The sequence below is a fragment of the Schistocerca gregaria genome, unplaced genomic scaffold, assembly GCF_023897955.1.
Source record: "Schistocerca gregaria isolate iqSchGreg1 unplaced genomic scaffold, iqSchGreg1.2 ptg000073l, whole genome shotgun sequence".
NCBI lineage: Eukaryota > Metazoa > Arthropoda > Insecta > Orthoptera > Acrididae > Schistocerca > Schistocerca gregaria.
The window spans coordinates 5206706-5222454 of NW_026061709.1; positions in this window are offsets into that span (position 1 = coordinate 5206706).

The following is a 15749-nucleotide window of genomic DNA, read 5'->3' on the forward strand; positions in this document are numbered from 1 at the left end:
AGTCTGCGTGGTGCCAGTTAAAACCAATGCCGATGCAATTTCTCTGTTTGATCAACACTCTGAACTTCCACAGATTACAGGAAGCCTCCTGATGTGCTTCGGAAACTACAACTGGTATCCCAGGGAACGAGCAAAGCGTAGACAGTTTTTCACATTACTCCCATAGAGAAAACTCCGCATGGTGCCTGTTGTATTCAATCCCGATGCAATTTCAGTGATTCATCAACACCCTGATGGTCCACAGATTGCAGAATGCCTCCAGATGTACTTCCGGAACTACTACTGGACTCCCAGGAATCGATCAAATCGTAGACAGTTTGAGACATTACTCACATGGAGAAAAGTCCGTATGGTGCCTGTTGTATTCAATGCCGATGCAATTTCCGTGTTTCATCAACACTCAGAATGTCCATAGATAATAGGAAGCGTACAAATGTGTTTCGAAAACTACTACTGGTCTCCCAGGGAACGATCAAAACGTAGACAGTTTGAGACGTCAATCCCATGGAGAAAAGTCCATATGGTGCGTGTTGTATTCAATCCCGATGCAATTTCTGTGTTTCATCAACACTCTGAACGTCCATAGATTACAGGAAGCCTCCAGATGTGCTTCTGAAGCTACTACTGTCTCCCAGGGAACGATCGAAGCGTTGACAATTTGAGACATTACTCCCATGGAGAAAAGTCCGCATGGTGCCTGTTGTATTCAATGCCGATGCAATTTCTGTGTTTCATCAACACTCTGAACGTCCACAGATTACAGGTAGCCCCAGGATGTGCTTCAGAAACTACAACTTGACTCCCAGGGAACGATCAATGCGTAGACAGTTCGAGACATTACTCCTATGGAGAAAAGTCCGCATTGTGCCTGTTGTATTCAATCCCGATGCAATTTCTGTGTTTCATTAACACTCTGAATGTCCAAAGATTACAGGAAGCTTTCAGATGTGCTTCGGAAACTACTACTGCTCTCCCAGGAATCGATCAATGCGTAGACAGTTTGAGACATTACTCCCATGGAGAAAAGTCCACATGGTGCCTGTTGTATTCAATACCGATGCAATATCAGTGTTTCATCAACACTTTGAATGTCCACAGATTACATAATGATATCAGATGTGCTTCGGAAACTACTACTGGTTTCCAAGGAATCGATCAAAGCGTAGACTGTTTGAGACATTACTCCCATGGAGAAAAGTATGCATGATGCCTGTTGTACTTAATCCCGATGCAATCTCTGTGTGTCACCAACACTCTGAAAGTCCACAGATAACAGAATGCCTCCAGATGTACTTCGAAAACTACTACTGGATTCCCAGGAATCGATCAAAGCGTAGACTGTTTGATACATTACTCATTTGGAGAAAAGTCCGCATGGTGCCTGTTGTATACAATCCCGATGCAATTTCTGTGTTTCATCAACACTCTGAACTTCCACAGATTAGAGGAAGCCTCCAGATGTCCTTCGGAAACTACTACCGGTGTCCCAGGGAACGATCAAAGCGTAGACAGTATGAGACATTCCTCCAATGGAGAAAAGTCCGAACTGTGCATGTTGTATTCAATCTCGATGCAATTTCAGTGTTTCATCAACACTCTAAACGTCCACATATTACAAGAAGCCTCCAGATGTGCTTCGGGAACTACTACTGGTCTCCCAGGGAACGGTCAATGCGTAGACAGTTTGAGACATTACTCCCATGGAGAAAAATCCACATGGTGCCTGTTGTATTAAATCCCGATAGAATTTTTGTGTATCATCAACACTCTGAACGTCCACAGGTTACAGAATGATGCCAGATGTGGTTCAGAAACTACTACTAGTCTCCCAGGGAACGTTCAAAATGTAGACGGTTTGCGACATTAGTCCCAAGGAGAAAAGTCCACATGGTGATTGTTGTATTCAATGTCGATGCAATTTCTGTGTTTCATAAACACTCTGAACGTCCACAGGTTACTAATGTTTTCAGATGTGCTTCGGAATCTACTACTGGTCTCGCAGGAATAGATCAAAGCTTAGACAGATTGGGAAATTACTCCCAATGACAAATGACTGAATCGTGCCTGTTCTATTCAATCCCATTGCAATTTCTGTGTTTCATCAACACTCTGAACACTCACAGAATACAGGATGCCTCTAAATGTGCTTCGGAAACTACAACTGGTCTCCCAGGGAACGATTAATGCGTAGACTGTTTTACACATTTCTCCCATTGAGCAAAGTCCGCACGGTGAATGTTGTATTCAATCTCGATGCAATTTTTGTGTTTCATCAACACTCTGATCGTCCACAGATTACAGGAAGCCTCCAGATGTGCTTCGGAAACTACTACTGATGTCCCAGGGAACGATCAAAGCGTAGACAGTATGAGACATTACTCCCATGGCGAAGAGTCCACATGGTGCCTGTTGTACTCAACATCGATACAATTTCTGTGTTTCATCAACACTCAAGAGTTCCACATATTACAGAATTCCTCCAGATGTGCTACGGAAACTACTACTGGTCTCCCAGGAATCGATTAAAACGTAGACTGTTTGAGACATTACTCCCATGAAAAAAAGGATGCATGGTGGCTGTTGTATTCAATCCCGATGCAATTTCTGTGTTTCATTAACACTCTGAATGTCCATAGATTACAGGAAAATTATAGATGTGCTTCGGAAACTACTACTGCTCTCCCAGGAATCGATCAATGCGTAGACAGTTTGAGACATTACTCCCATGGAGAAAATTCCACATGGTGCCTGTTGTACTCAATATCGATGCAATTTCTGTGTTTCATCTACACTCAGCAGGTCCACATATTACAGAATGCCTCCAGATGTGCTACGGAAGCTACTACTGGTCTCCCAGGAATCGATCAAATCGTAGACAGTTTGAGACATTACTCCCATGGAGAAAAGTCCGCATAGTGCGTGTTGTATTCAATGCCGATGCAATTTCTGTGTTTCATCAACACTATTAACGTCCATGGATTACAGGAAGCTTCGTGATGTGCTTCGGAAACTACAACTGGTCTTCCAGGGAACGATCAAAGCGTAGACAGTTTGAGTCATTACTCCCATGGAGCAAAGTCCGCATGGTGCCTGTTGTATTCAATCCCGACGCAATTTCTGTGTTTCATTAACACTCTGAAAGTCTTCCGATTACAGGAAGTCTCCAGATGTGCTTCGGAAACTACTACTGGTCTCCCAAGAACGATCAAAGCGTGGACGGTTTGAGACATTACTCCTATGGAGAAAAGTAAGCATGGTGCCTGTTGTATTCAAAGCCGATGCAATTCCTGTGTTTCACAACACTCTGAACGTCCAGTGATTACAGGAAGCCTCTGGATTTGCTTCGGAAAGTACTGCTGGTCTCCCAGGGAACGATCAAAGCGTAGATAGTTTGAGACATTACTCCCTATGACGGAAAATACTACTGGTCTCCCAGGAATCGATCAAATCGTAGATAGTTTGAGACATTACTCCCAAGGAGAAATGTCCGCATGGTGCCTGTTTTATTCAATGCCGATTCAATTTCTGTGTTTCCTCAACACTCTGAACGTCCACAGATTACAGGGAGCCTCTGTATGTGCTTCGAAAACTACTACTGGTCTCCCAGCGAACGATCAAAGCGTAGACAGTATGAGTCATTACTCCCATGGAGAAAGGTCAGAACTGTGCATGTTGTATTCAATCCCGATGCAATTACTATGTTTCATCAACACTCTGAACGTCCACATATTCCAGAATGGTTCCAGATGTGCTTCGGAAACTACTACGGGTCTCCCAGGGAACGATCAGAGCGTATACAGTATGAGACATTACTCCCATGGCGAAAAGTCCGAAATGTGCATGTTGTATTCAATCCCTAAGCAATTTCAGTGTTTCATCAACACTCTAAACATCCACAGATTACAGGAAGCCTACAGATGCGCTTCGGAAACTAGTACTGGTCTCCCAGGGTACGATTAAAGCGTAGACAGTTTAATACATTACTCCCTTTGAACAAAGTCAGCATGGTGCCTTTTGTATTCAATCCCAATGCAATTTCTGTGTTTCATTAACAATCTGAATGTCCAAAGATTACAGGAAGCTTTCAGATGAGCTTCAGAATCTACTACTGCTCTCCCAGGAATCGATCAATGCGTAGACAGTTTGAGACATTACAACCCTGGAGAAAAGTCCACATGGTGCCTGTTGTACTCAATATCGATGCAATTTCTGTGTTTCATCAACACTCAGAAGGTCCACATATTACAGAATGAATCCAGATGTGCTTCAGAAACTACTACTGCTCTCCCAGGAATCGATTAAAACGTAGACTGTTTGAGACACTACTCCCATGGAAAAAAGGCCGCATGGTGCCTGTTGTATTCAATACCGATGCAATATCAGTGTTCATCAACACTTTGAATGTCCACAGATTACATAATGATTTCTGATGTGCTTCGGAAACTACTACTGGTTTCCAAGGAATCGATCAAAGCGTAGACAGATTGAGACATTACTCAAATGGAGAAAAGTCCGCATGGTGCCTCTTGTATTAAATACTGATGCAATTTCTGCGTTTTATAAACACTCTTAACGTCCACAGAATACAGGAAGCCTCCAGATGTGCTTCAGAAACTACTACTGGTCTCCTAGGAAACGACCAATGCGTAGACACTTTGAGACATTACTCCCATGGAGAAAAGTCCTCATGGTGCTTGTTGTATTCAATCCCGATAGAATTTTTGTGTTTCATCAACACTCTGAACTTCCACAGATTACAGAATGATTCCCGATGTGCTTCGGAAACTACTACTGGTCTCCCAGGGAACGTTCAAAGCCTAGACGGTTTGAGACATTACTCCCATGGAGAAAGGTCCGAATGGTGCCTGTTTATTCAATGTCGCTGCTATTTCTGTGTTTCATCAACACTCTGAACGTCCACAGATTACAGGGAGCCTCTGGATGGGCTTCGGAAACTACTACTGGTCGCACAGGAATCGATCAAACCGTAGACTGTTTGAGACACTACTCCCATGGAGAAAAGTATACATGATGCCTGTTGTACTTAATCCCGATGCAATCTCTGTGTTTCAACAACACTCTGAACGTCAACAGATTACAGGAAGCCTCCAGATGTGCTTCGGAAACTACTACCGGTCTCCCAGGGAACGATCAAAACGTGGACAGTTTGAGACCTCAATCACATGGAGAAAAGTCCGTATGGTATGTGTTGAATTCAATACCGAAGCAATTTCTGTGTTTCATCAATACTCTGAACGTCCACAGATTACAGGAAGCCTCCAGATGCGCATCGGAAACTACTACTGGTCTACCAGGGAACAATCAAATCGTAGACAGTTTAAGACATTACTCCCATGGAGAAATGTGGGCATTTGGCGTCTTGTATTATATCGCGACTCAATTTCTGTGTTTCATCAACACTGTGAACGACGACAGGTTAGAGGAAACTTCCAAATGTGCTTTAAAAACTACTACAGGTCTCGCAGGTTTCGATCAAAGCGTAGACTCTTTGAGACATTACTCACATGGAGAAATTCCGCATGGTAACTGTTGATTTCAATCCCGATGCAATTTCTGTGTTTCATTAACACTCTGAAGGTCCACATATTATAGAATGCCTCCACATGTGCTTCGGAAAATACTACTGGTCTCCCAGGGAACAATGAAAGCGTAGACAGTTTGAGACATTACTCCCATTGAGCATAGTCCGCATGGTGCCTGATGTATTCAATCCCGATGCAATTTATGTGTTTCATTAACACTCTGAACGTCCACAGATTACAGGAAGACTCCAGATGTGATTTGGAAACTACTACTGGTCTCTCAGGAAACAATCAAAGCGTAGACAGTTTGAGATATTACTCCCATGAGGATAATTCAACATCGTGCCTGTTATATACAATCCCGATGCAATTTCCGTGTTTCATCAACACTCTGAATGTCCACAGATTACAGGTAGACTCCAGATGTGCTTCGGGTACTACTACTGGTCTCCCAGAGATCGATCAAAGCGTAGATTGTTTGAGACATTACTCCCATGGAGAAAAGTCCTTATGGTGCCTGTTGTATTCAATCCCGATGCAATTTCTGTGTTTCATCAACACTCTGAAGGCACACAGATTACAGGAATTCTCCAGATGCCCTTCGGAAACTACTACTGGGCTCCCAGGGAACAATCAAAGCGTAGACAGTTTGAGACATTTCTCCCATTGAGCAAAGTCCGCATGGTGCCTGTTGTATTCAATCCCGATGCAATTTCTTTTTTTTATCAACACTCTGAACGTCAGCAGATTACAGGAAGCTTCCAGATGTGCTTCGTAAACTACTACTGGTCTCCTAGGGAACAATCAAAGCGTAGACAGCTTGAGACTGTACTCCGATGGAGAAAAGTGCGCATGGAGCCTTTTGTATTCAATCCCGATGCAAATTCTATGTTTCATCAACACTCTGAACGTCCACAGATTACAAGAAGACTCCAGATGTGCTTTGGATACTACTACTTTACTCTCAGATAACGATCAAAACGTAGACACTTTGAGACATTACTTCCATGTAGAAAAGTCTGCATGGTGACTGTTGTATTCAATCCCCATGCAATATCTGTGTTTCATCAACTCTCTGAACGTCCACAGATTATAGAATGCCTACAGATGTGCTTCGGAAACTACTACTGGTCTCCCAGAGAGCGATCAAAGCGTAGACAGGTTTACACTTTACTACCATGGAGAAATCTCCACATGGTGCCTGTTGTATTCAATCCTGATGCAATTTCTGTGATTCATCAACACTATGAAGGTCCGCAGATTGCAGAATGCCTCCAGATGTACTTCGGAAACTACTACTGGTCTCGCAGGAAGAGATCAAAGCGTAGACAGTTTGAGACATTACTTCCATGGAGAGAAGTCCGCATGGTGAATGTTGTATTCAATGCAGATGCAATTTCTGTGTTTCATCAACACTCTGAACGTCCACAGATTACAGGAAGCGTTCAAATGTGCTTCGGAAACTACTACTGGTCGCCCAGGGAACGATCAAAACTTAGACAGTTTGAGACGTCAATCCCATGGAGAAAAGTACGTATGGTGCGTGTTGTATTCTATCCTGATGCAATTTTTGTGTTTCATCAACACTCTGAACTTCCACAGATTACAGAATGCCTCCAGATGTGCATCGGAAACGGCTACTGGTCTACCAGGGAACGATCAAATCGTAGACAGTTTAAGACATTACTCCCATGGAGAAAAGTGGGCATTTGGCGTCTTGTATTATAGACAGATTGGGACATTACTCCCTATGACAAAAAGACCGCATCGTGCCTCTTCTATTCAATTCCGATGCAATTTCTGTGTTTCATCAACACTCTTAACGTCCACAGATTACAGGAAGCCGCCACATGTGCTTCGGAAACTACCACTGGTTTCCCAGGGATCGATCAAATCGTACACTGTTTGACACATTACTCCCATGGAGAAATGTACGGATGGCGCCTTTTGTATTCAACCCCAATGCAATTTCTGTGTTTCATCAACACTCTGAAGGTCCACAGATTACAGAATGCCTCCAGATGTGCTTCAAAAACTACTCCAGGTCTCCACTGGAACGATCAAAACGTAGACCGTTTGTGTCATTACTCCCATGGAGAAAAGTCTGCATGGTGACTGTTGTATTCAATCCCGATGCAATATCTGTGTTTCGTCAACATTCTGAACGTCCACAGATTACAGGTAGCCCCCAGATGTGATTCAGAAACTACAACTTCACTCTCACTGAACGATGAAGGCGTAGATAATTTGAGACATTACTCCCAATGACAAAAGATCGCATGGTGCCTGTTGTATTCAATCCCGATGCAATTTCTGAGTCATCAACACTGTGAACGTTTGCAGATTACAGGATGCTTCCAGATGTGCATCGGAAACCTCAACTTTTCTCCCAGGAATCGATCAAAGCGTAGACAGTTTGAGACATTACTCCCATGGAGAAAAGTCCGCATGGTGCCAATTGTACTCAATCCCAATGCAATTTCTGTGTTTCATCAACACTCTGACGGTCCACAGATTACAGGTTGCCTCCACACGTGCTTCGGGAACTACTACTGGTCTCCGAGGAATCGATCAAAGCGTAGACTCTTTGAGACATTACTCTCATGGAGAAACGTCCGCATGGTGCCTGTTGTATACAATCCTGAAGCAATTTTTGTGTTTCATCAACACTCTGAACGTCCACAGATAACGGAAAGACTCCATATGTGCTTCTTAAACAGCTACAGGTCTCCAATGGAAAGATCAAAGAGTAGACAGTTCGAGACATTACACCCATGGAGAAAAGACCTCATGGTGCAAGGTGTATTCAATCGCAATTGAATTTTTGTGTTTCATCAACACTCTGAACGTCCACAGACTACAGAATGGCTCCAGATGTGCTCGGAAACCACTACTGGTCTCCCAGGAACGATGAAATAATAAAAGGTTTGCGACATTACTCCCATGGAGAAAAGTCCGCATGGTGCCTGTTGTATTCAGTGCTGATGCAATTTCTGTGTTTCATCAACACTCTGAACGTCCACAGATTCCAGGAAGCCTCCAGATGTGCTTCGGAAACTAGTACTGGTCTACTAAGAACGATCAAAGCGTGGACGGTTTGAGATATTACTCCTACGGAGAAAAGTAGGCATGGTGCCTGTTGTATTCAAAGCCGATGCAATTTCTGTCTTTCATCAACACTCTGAACGTCCAGAGATTACAGGAAGCCTCTGGATGTGCTTCAGAAACTGCTACTGGTCTCCCAGGGAAGGATCAAAGCGTAGATAGTTTGACACATTACACCATATGACAAAAGTTCGCATGGTGCCTTTGGTATTCAATCCCGATTCTATTTCTGTGTTTCATCAACACTCTGAACGTCCAGAGATTAAAGGAAGCCTCTGGATGTGCTTCGGAAACTACTACTGGTCTCCCATGGAACGATCAAAGCGTAGATAGTTTGAGACAATACTCCCTATGAAAAAAGTTCGCATGGTGCCTTCTGTATTCAATCCCGATGCTACTTCAGTGCTTCATCAACACTCTGAAGGTCCACAGATTACATGAAGGCTCCAGATGTGCTTCGGAAAGTAAAAATGGTCTTCCAGGAATCGACCATAGAGTAGACAAATTGGGACATTTCTCCCCTGGAGAAAATTCCGCATGGTGCCTGTTATATTCAGTCCCGATGCAGTTTCTGAGATTCATCAACACTCTGACGTCAACAGATTACAGGAAGCCTCCAAATGTGCTTCGGAAACTACTACCGGTGTCCCAGGGAACGATCAATGCGTAGACAGTATAAGACATTACTCCAATGGAGAAAAGTCCGAACTGTGCATGTTGTATTCAATCCCGATGCTATTTCAGTGTTTCATCAACACTCTAAACGTAGACAGATTACAAGAAGCCTCCAGATGTGCTTCGGAAACTACTACTGGTCTCCCAGGGAACGATCAAAGCGCGTGACAGTTTCAGACATTACTCTCTCGGAGAAAAGTCCGCATTGTGCCTGTTGTATTCAATCCCGATACAATTTCTATGTTTCATCAACACTCTGAACGTCCACAGATTACAGGAAGCCTCCAGATGTGCTTCGAAAACTACTACTGGTCTCCCAGGAATCGATCAAAGCGTAGACAGTTTGAGACATTACTCCCAACGAGCAAAGTCTGCGTGGTGCCAGTTGTAACCAATGCCGATGCAATTTTTCTGTTTGATCAACACTCTGAACTTCCACAGATTACAGGAAGCCTCCTGATGTGCTTCGGAAACTACAACTGGTATCCCAGGGAACGAGCAAAGCGTAGACAGTTTTTCACATTAATCCCATAGAGAAAACTCCGCATGGTGCCTGTTGTATTCAATCCCGATGCAATTTCAGTGATTCATCAACACCCTGATGGTCCACAGATTGCAGAATGCCTCCAGATGTACTTCCGAAACTACTACTGGACTCCCAGGAATCGATGAAATCGTAGACAGTTTGAGACATTACTCACAAGGAGAAAAGTCCGTATGGTGCCTGTTGTATTCAATGCCGATGCAATTTCCGTGTTTCATCAACACTCAGAATGTCCATAGATAATAGGAAGCGTACAAATGTGTTTCGAAAACTACTACTGGTCTCCCAGGGAACGATCAAAACGTAGACAGTTTGAGACGTCAATCCCATGGAGAAAAGTCCATATCGTGCGTGTTGTATTCAATCCCGATGCAATTTCTGTGTTTCATCAACACTCTGAACGTCCATAGATTACAGGAAGCCTCCAGATGTGCTTCTGAAGCTACTACTGTCTCCCAGGGAACGATCAAAGCGTTGACAATTTGAGACATTACTCCCATGGAGAAAAGTCCGCATGGTGCCTGTTGTATTCAATGCCGATGCAATTTCTGTGTTTCATCAACACTCTGAACGTCCACAGATTACAGGTAGCCCCAGGATGTGCTTCAGAAACTACAACTTGACTCCCAGGGAACGATCAATGCGTAGACAGTTCGAGACATTACTCCTATGGAGAAAAGTCCGCATTGTGCCTGTTGTATTCAATCCCGATGCAATTTCTGTGTTTCATTAACACTCTGAACGTCCACAGGTTACAGAATGATGCCAGATGTGCTTCAGAAACTACTACTAGTCTCCCAGGGAACGTTCAAAATGTAGACGGTTTGCGACATTAGTCCCAAGGAGAAAAGTCCACATGGTTATTGTTGTATTCAATGTCGATGCAATTTCTGTGTTTCATAAACACTCTGAACGTCCACAGGTTACTAATGTTTTCAGATGTGCTTCGGAATCTACTACTGATCTCGCAGGAATAGATCAAAGCGTAGACAGATTGGGACATTACTCCCATGGAGAAGAGTCCACATGGTGCCTGTTGTACTCAATATCGATACAATTTCTGTGTTTCATCAACACTCAAGAGTTCCACATATTACAGAATTCCTCCAGATGTGTTACGGAAACTACTACTGGTCTCCCAGGAATCGATTAAAACGTAGACTGTTTGAGACATTACTCCCATGAAAAAAAGGATGCATGGTGGCTGTTGTATTCAATCCCGATGCAATTTCTGTGTTTCATTAACACTCTGAATGTCCACAGATTACAGGAAAATTATATATGTGCTTCGGAAACTACTACTGCTCTCCCAGGAATCGATCAATGCGTAGACAGTTTGAGACATTACTCCCATGGAGAAGAGTCCACATGGTGCCTGTTGTACTCAATATCGATACAATTTCTGTGTTTCATCAACACTCAAGAGTTCCACATATTACAGAATTCCTCCAGATGTGTTACGGAAACTACTACTGGTCTCCCAGGAATCGATTAAAACGTAGACTGTTTGAGACATTACTCCCATGAAAAAAAGGATGCATGGTGGCTGTTGTATTCAATCCCGATGCAATTTCTGTGTTTCATTAACACTCTGAATGTCCACAGATTACAGGAAAATTATACATGTGCTTCGGAAACTACTACTGCTCTCCCAGGAATCGATCAATGCGTAGACAGTTTGAGACATTACTCCCATGGAGAAGAGTCCACATGGTGCCTGTTGTACTCAATATCGATACAATTTCTGCGTTTCATCAACACTCAAGAGTTCCACATATTACAGAATTCCTCCAGATGTGCTACGGTAGCTACTACTGGTCTCCCAGGAATCGATCAAATCGTAGACAGTTTGAGACATTACTCCCATGGAGAAAAGTCCCCATAGTGCGTGTTGTATTCAATGCAGATGCAATTTCTGTGTTTCATCAACACTATTAACGTCCACGGATATCAGGAAGCTTCGTGATGTGCTTCGGAAACTACAACTGGTCTTCCAGGGAACGATCAAAGCGTAGACAGTTTGAGTCATTACTCCCATGGAGCAAAGTCCGCATGGTGCCTGTTGTATTCAGTCCCGACGCAATTTCTGTGTTTCATTAACACTCTGAAAGTCTTCCGATTACCGGAAGTCTCCAGATGTGCTTCGGAAACTACTACTGGTCTCCCAAGAACGATCAAAGCATGGACGGTTTGAGACATTACTCCTATGGAGAAAAGTAAGCATGGTGCCTGTTGTATTCAAAGCCGATGCAATTCCTGTGTTTCCAAACACTCTGAACGGCCAGTGATTACAGGAAGCCTCTGGATTTGCTTCGGAAGCTACTGCTGGTCTCCCAGGGAACGATCAAAGCGTAGATAGTTTGAGACATTACTCCCTATGACGGAAACTACTACTGGTCTCCCAGGAATCGATCAAATCGTAGATAGTTTGAGACATTACTCCCAAGGAGAAATGTCCGCATGGTGCCTGTTTTATTCAATGCCGATTCAATTTCTGTGTTTCATCAACACTCTAAATGTCCACAGATTACAGGAAGCCTACAGATGCGCTTCGGAAACTAGTACTGGTCTCCCAGGGTACGATTAAAGCGTAGACAGTTTAATACATTACTCCCTTTGAACAAAGTCAGCATGGTGCCTTTTGTATTCAATCCCAATGCAATTTCTGTGTTTCATTAACAATCTGAATGTCCAAAGATTACAGGAAGCTTTCAGATGTGCTTCAGAAACTACTACTGCTCTCCCAGGAATCGATCAATGCGTAGACAGTTTGAGACATTACACCCCTGGTGAAAAGTCCACATGGTGCCTGTTGTACTCAATATCGATGCAATTTCTGTGTTTCATCAACACTCAGAAGGTCCACATATTACAGAATGAATCCAGGTGTGCTTCGGAAACTACTACTGGTCTCCCAGGCAACGTTCAAAGCCTAGACGGTTTGAGACATTACTCCCATGGAGAAAAGTCCGAATGGTGCCTGTTTATTCAATGTCGCTGCTATTTCTGTGTTTCATCAACACTCTGAACGTCCACAGATTACAGGGAGCCTCTGGATGGGCTTCGGAAACTACTACTGGTCACACAGGAATCGATCAAACCGTAGACTGTTTGAGACATTACTCCCATGGAGAAAAGTATGCATGATGCCTGTTGTACTTAATCCCGATGCAATCCCTGTGTTTCAACAACACTCTGAAGGTCCACAGATTACAGAATGCCTCCAGATGTACTTCGAAAACTACTACTGGATTCGCAGGAATCGATCAAAAAGTAGACTGTTTGAGACATTACTCCCATGGAGAAGAGTCCACATGGTGCCTGTTGTACTCAATATCGATACAATTTCTGCGTTTCATCAACACTCAAGAGTTCCACATATTACAGAATTCCTCCAGATGTGCTACGGTAGCTACTACTGGTCTCCCAGGAATCGATCAAATCGTAGACAGTTTGAGACATTACTCCCATGGAGAAAAGTCCCCATAGTGCGTGTTGTATTCAATGCAGATGCAATTTCTGTGTTTCATCAACACTATTAACGTCCACGGATATCAGGAAGCTTCGTGATGTGCTTCGGAAACTACAACTGGTCTTCCAGGGAACGATCAAAGCGTAGACAGTTTGAGTCATTACTCCCATGGAGCAAAGTCCGCATGGTGCCTGTTGTATTCAGTCCCGACGCAATTTCTGTGTTTCATTAACACTCTGAAAGTCTTCCGATTACCGGAAGTCTCCAGATGTGCTTCGGAAACTACTACTGGTCTCCCAAGAACGATCAAAGCATGGACGGTTTGAGACATTACTCCTATGGAGAAAAGTAAGCATGGTGCCTGTTGTATTCAAAGCCGATGCAATTCCTGTGTTTCCAAACACTCTGAACGGCCAGTGATTACAGGAAGCCTCTGGATTTGCTTCGGAAGCTACTGCTGGTCTCCCAGGGAACGATCAAAGCGTAGATAGTTTGAGACATTACTCCCTATGACGGAAACTACTACTGGTCTCCCAGGAATCGATCAAATCGTAGATAGTTTGAGACATTACTCCCAAGGAGAAATGTCCGCATGGTGCCTGTTTTATTCAATGCCGATTCAATTTCTGTGTTTCATCAACACTCTAAATGTCCACAGATTACAGGAAGCCTACAGATGCGCTTCGGAAACTAGTACTGGTCTCCCAGGGTACGATTAAAGCGTAGACAGTTTAATACATTACTCCCTTTGAACAAAGTCAGCATGGTGCCTTTTGTATTCAATCCCAATGCAATTTCTGTGTTTCATTAACAATCTGAATGTCCAAAGATTACAGGAAGCTTTCAGATGTGCTTCAGAAACTACTACTGCTCTCCCAGGAATCGATCAATGCGTAGACAGTTTGAGACATTACACCCCTGGTGAAAAGTCCACATGGTGCCTGTTGTACTCAATATCGATGCAATTTCTGTGTTTCATCAACACTCAGAAGGTCCACATATTACAGAATGAATCCAGGTGTGCTTCGGAAACTACTACTGGTCTCCCAGGCAACGTTCAAAGCCTAGACGGTTTGAGACATTACTCCCATGGAGAAAAGTCCGAATGGTGCCTGTTTATTCAATGTCGCTGCTATTTCTGTGTTTCATCAACACTCTGAACGTCCACAGATTACAGGGAGCCTCTGGATGGGCTTCGGAAACTACTACTGGTCACACAGGAATCGATCAAACCGTAGACTGTTTGAGACATTACTCCCATGGAGAAAAGTATGCATGATGCCTGTTGTACTTAATCCCGATGCAATCCCTGTGTTTCAACAACACTCTGAAGGTCCACAGATTACAGAATGCCTCCAGATGTACTTCGAAAACTACTACTGGATTCGCAGGAATCGATCAAAAAGTAGACTGTTTGAGACATTACTCATATGGAGGAAAGTCCGCATGGTGCCTTTTGCATACAATCCCGATGCAATTTCTGTGTTTCATCAACACTCTGAACTTCCACAGATTAGAGGAAGCCTCTAGATGTCCTTCGGAAACTACTACCGGTGTCCCAGGGAACGATCAAAACGTAGACAGTATGAGACATTCCTCCAATGGAGAAAAGTCCGAACTGTGCATGTTGTATTCAATCTCGATGCAATTTCAGTGTTTCATCAACACTCTAAACGTCCACAGATTACAAGAAGCCTCCAATGTGCTTCGGGAACTACTACTGGTCTCCCAGGGAACGGTCAATGCGTAGACAGTTTGAGACACTACTCCCATGGAGAAAAGCCCTCATGGCGCCTGTTGTATTAAATCCCGATAGAATTTTTGTGTTTCATCAACACTCGGAACGTCCACAGGTTACAGAATGATGCCAGATGTGCTTCAGAAACTACTACTGGTCTCCCAGGGAACGTTCAAAATGTAGACGTTTTGCGACATTAGTCCCAAGGAGAAAGACCACATGGTGCCTATTGTATTCAATGTCGATGCAATTTCTGTATTTCATAAACACTCTGAACGTCCACAGGTTACTAATGCTTTCAGATGTGCTTCGGAATCTACTACTGGTCTCGCTGGAATAGATCAAAGCGTAGACAGTTTTAGACCTTAATCCCATTGAGCATAGTCCGCATGGTGCCTCTTGTATTCAATCTCGATGCTTATCTGTGTTTCATCCACGCTCTGAACGTCCACAGATTACAGGAAGCTTCCAAATGTGCTTCGGAAACTACAACTGGTCTCCCTGGGAACGATTAATGCGTAGACTGTTTTACACATTTCTCCCATTGAGCAAAGTCCGCACGGTGCCTGTTGTATTCAATCTCGATGCAATTTCTGCGTTTCATCAACATTCTGAACGTCCACAGATTACAGGAAGCCTCCAGATGTGCTTCGGAAACTACTACTGACGTCC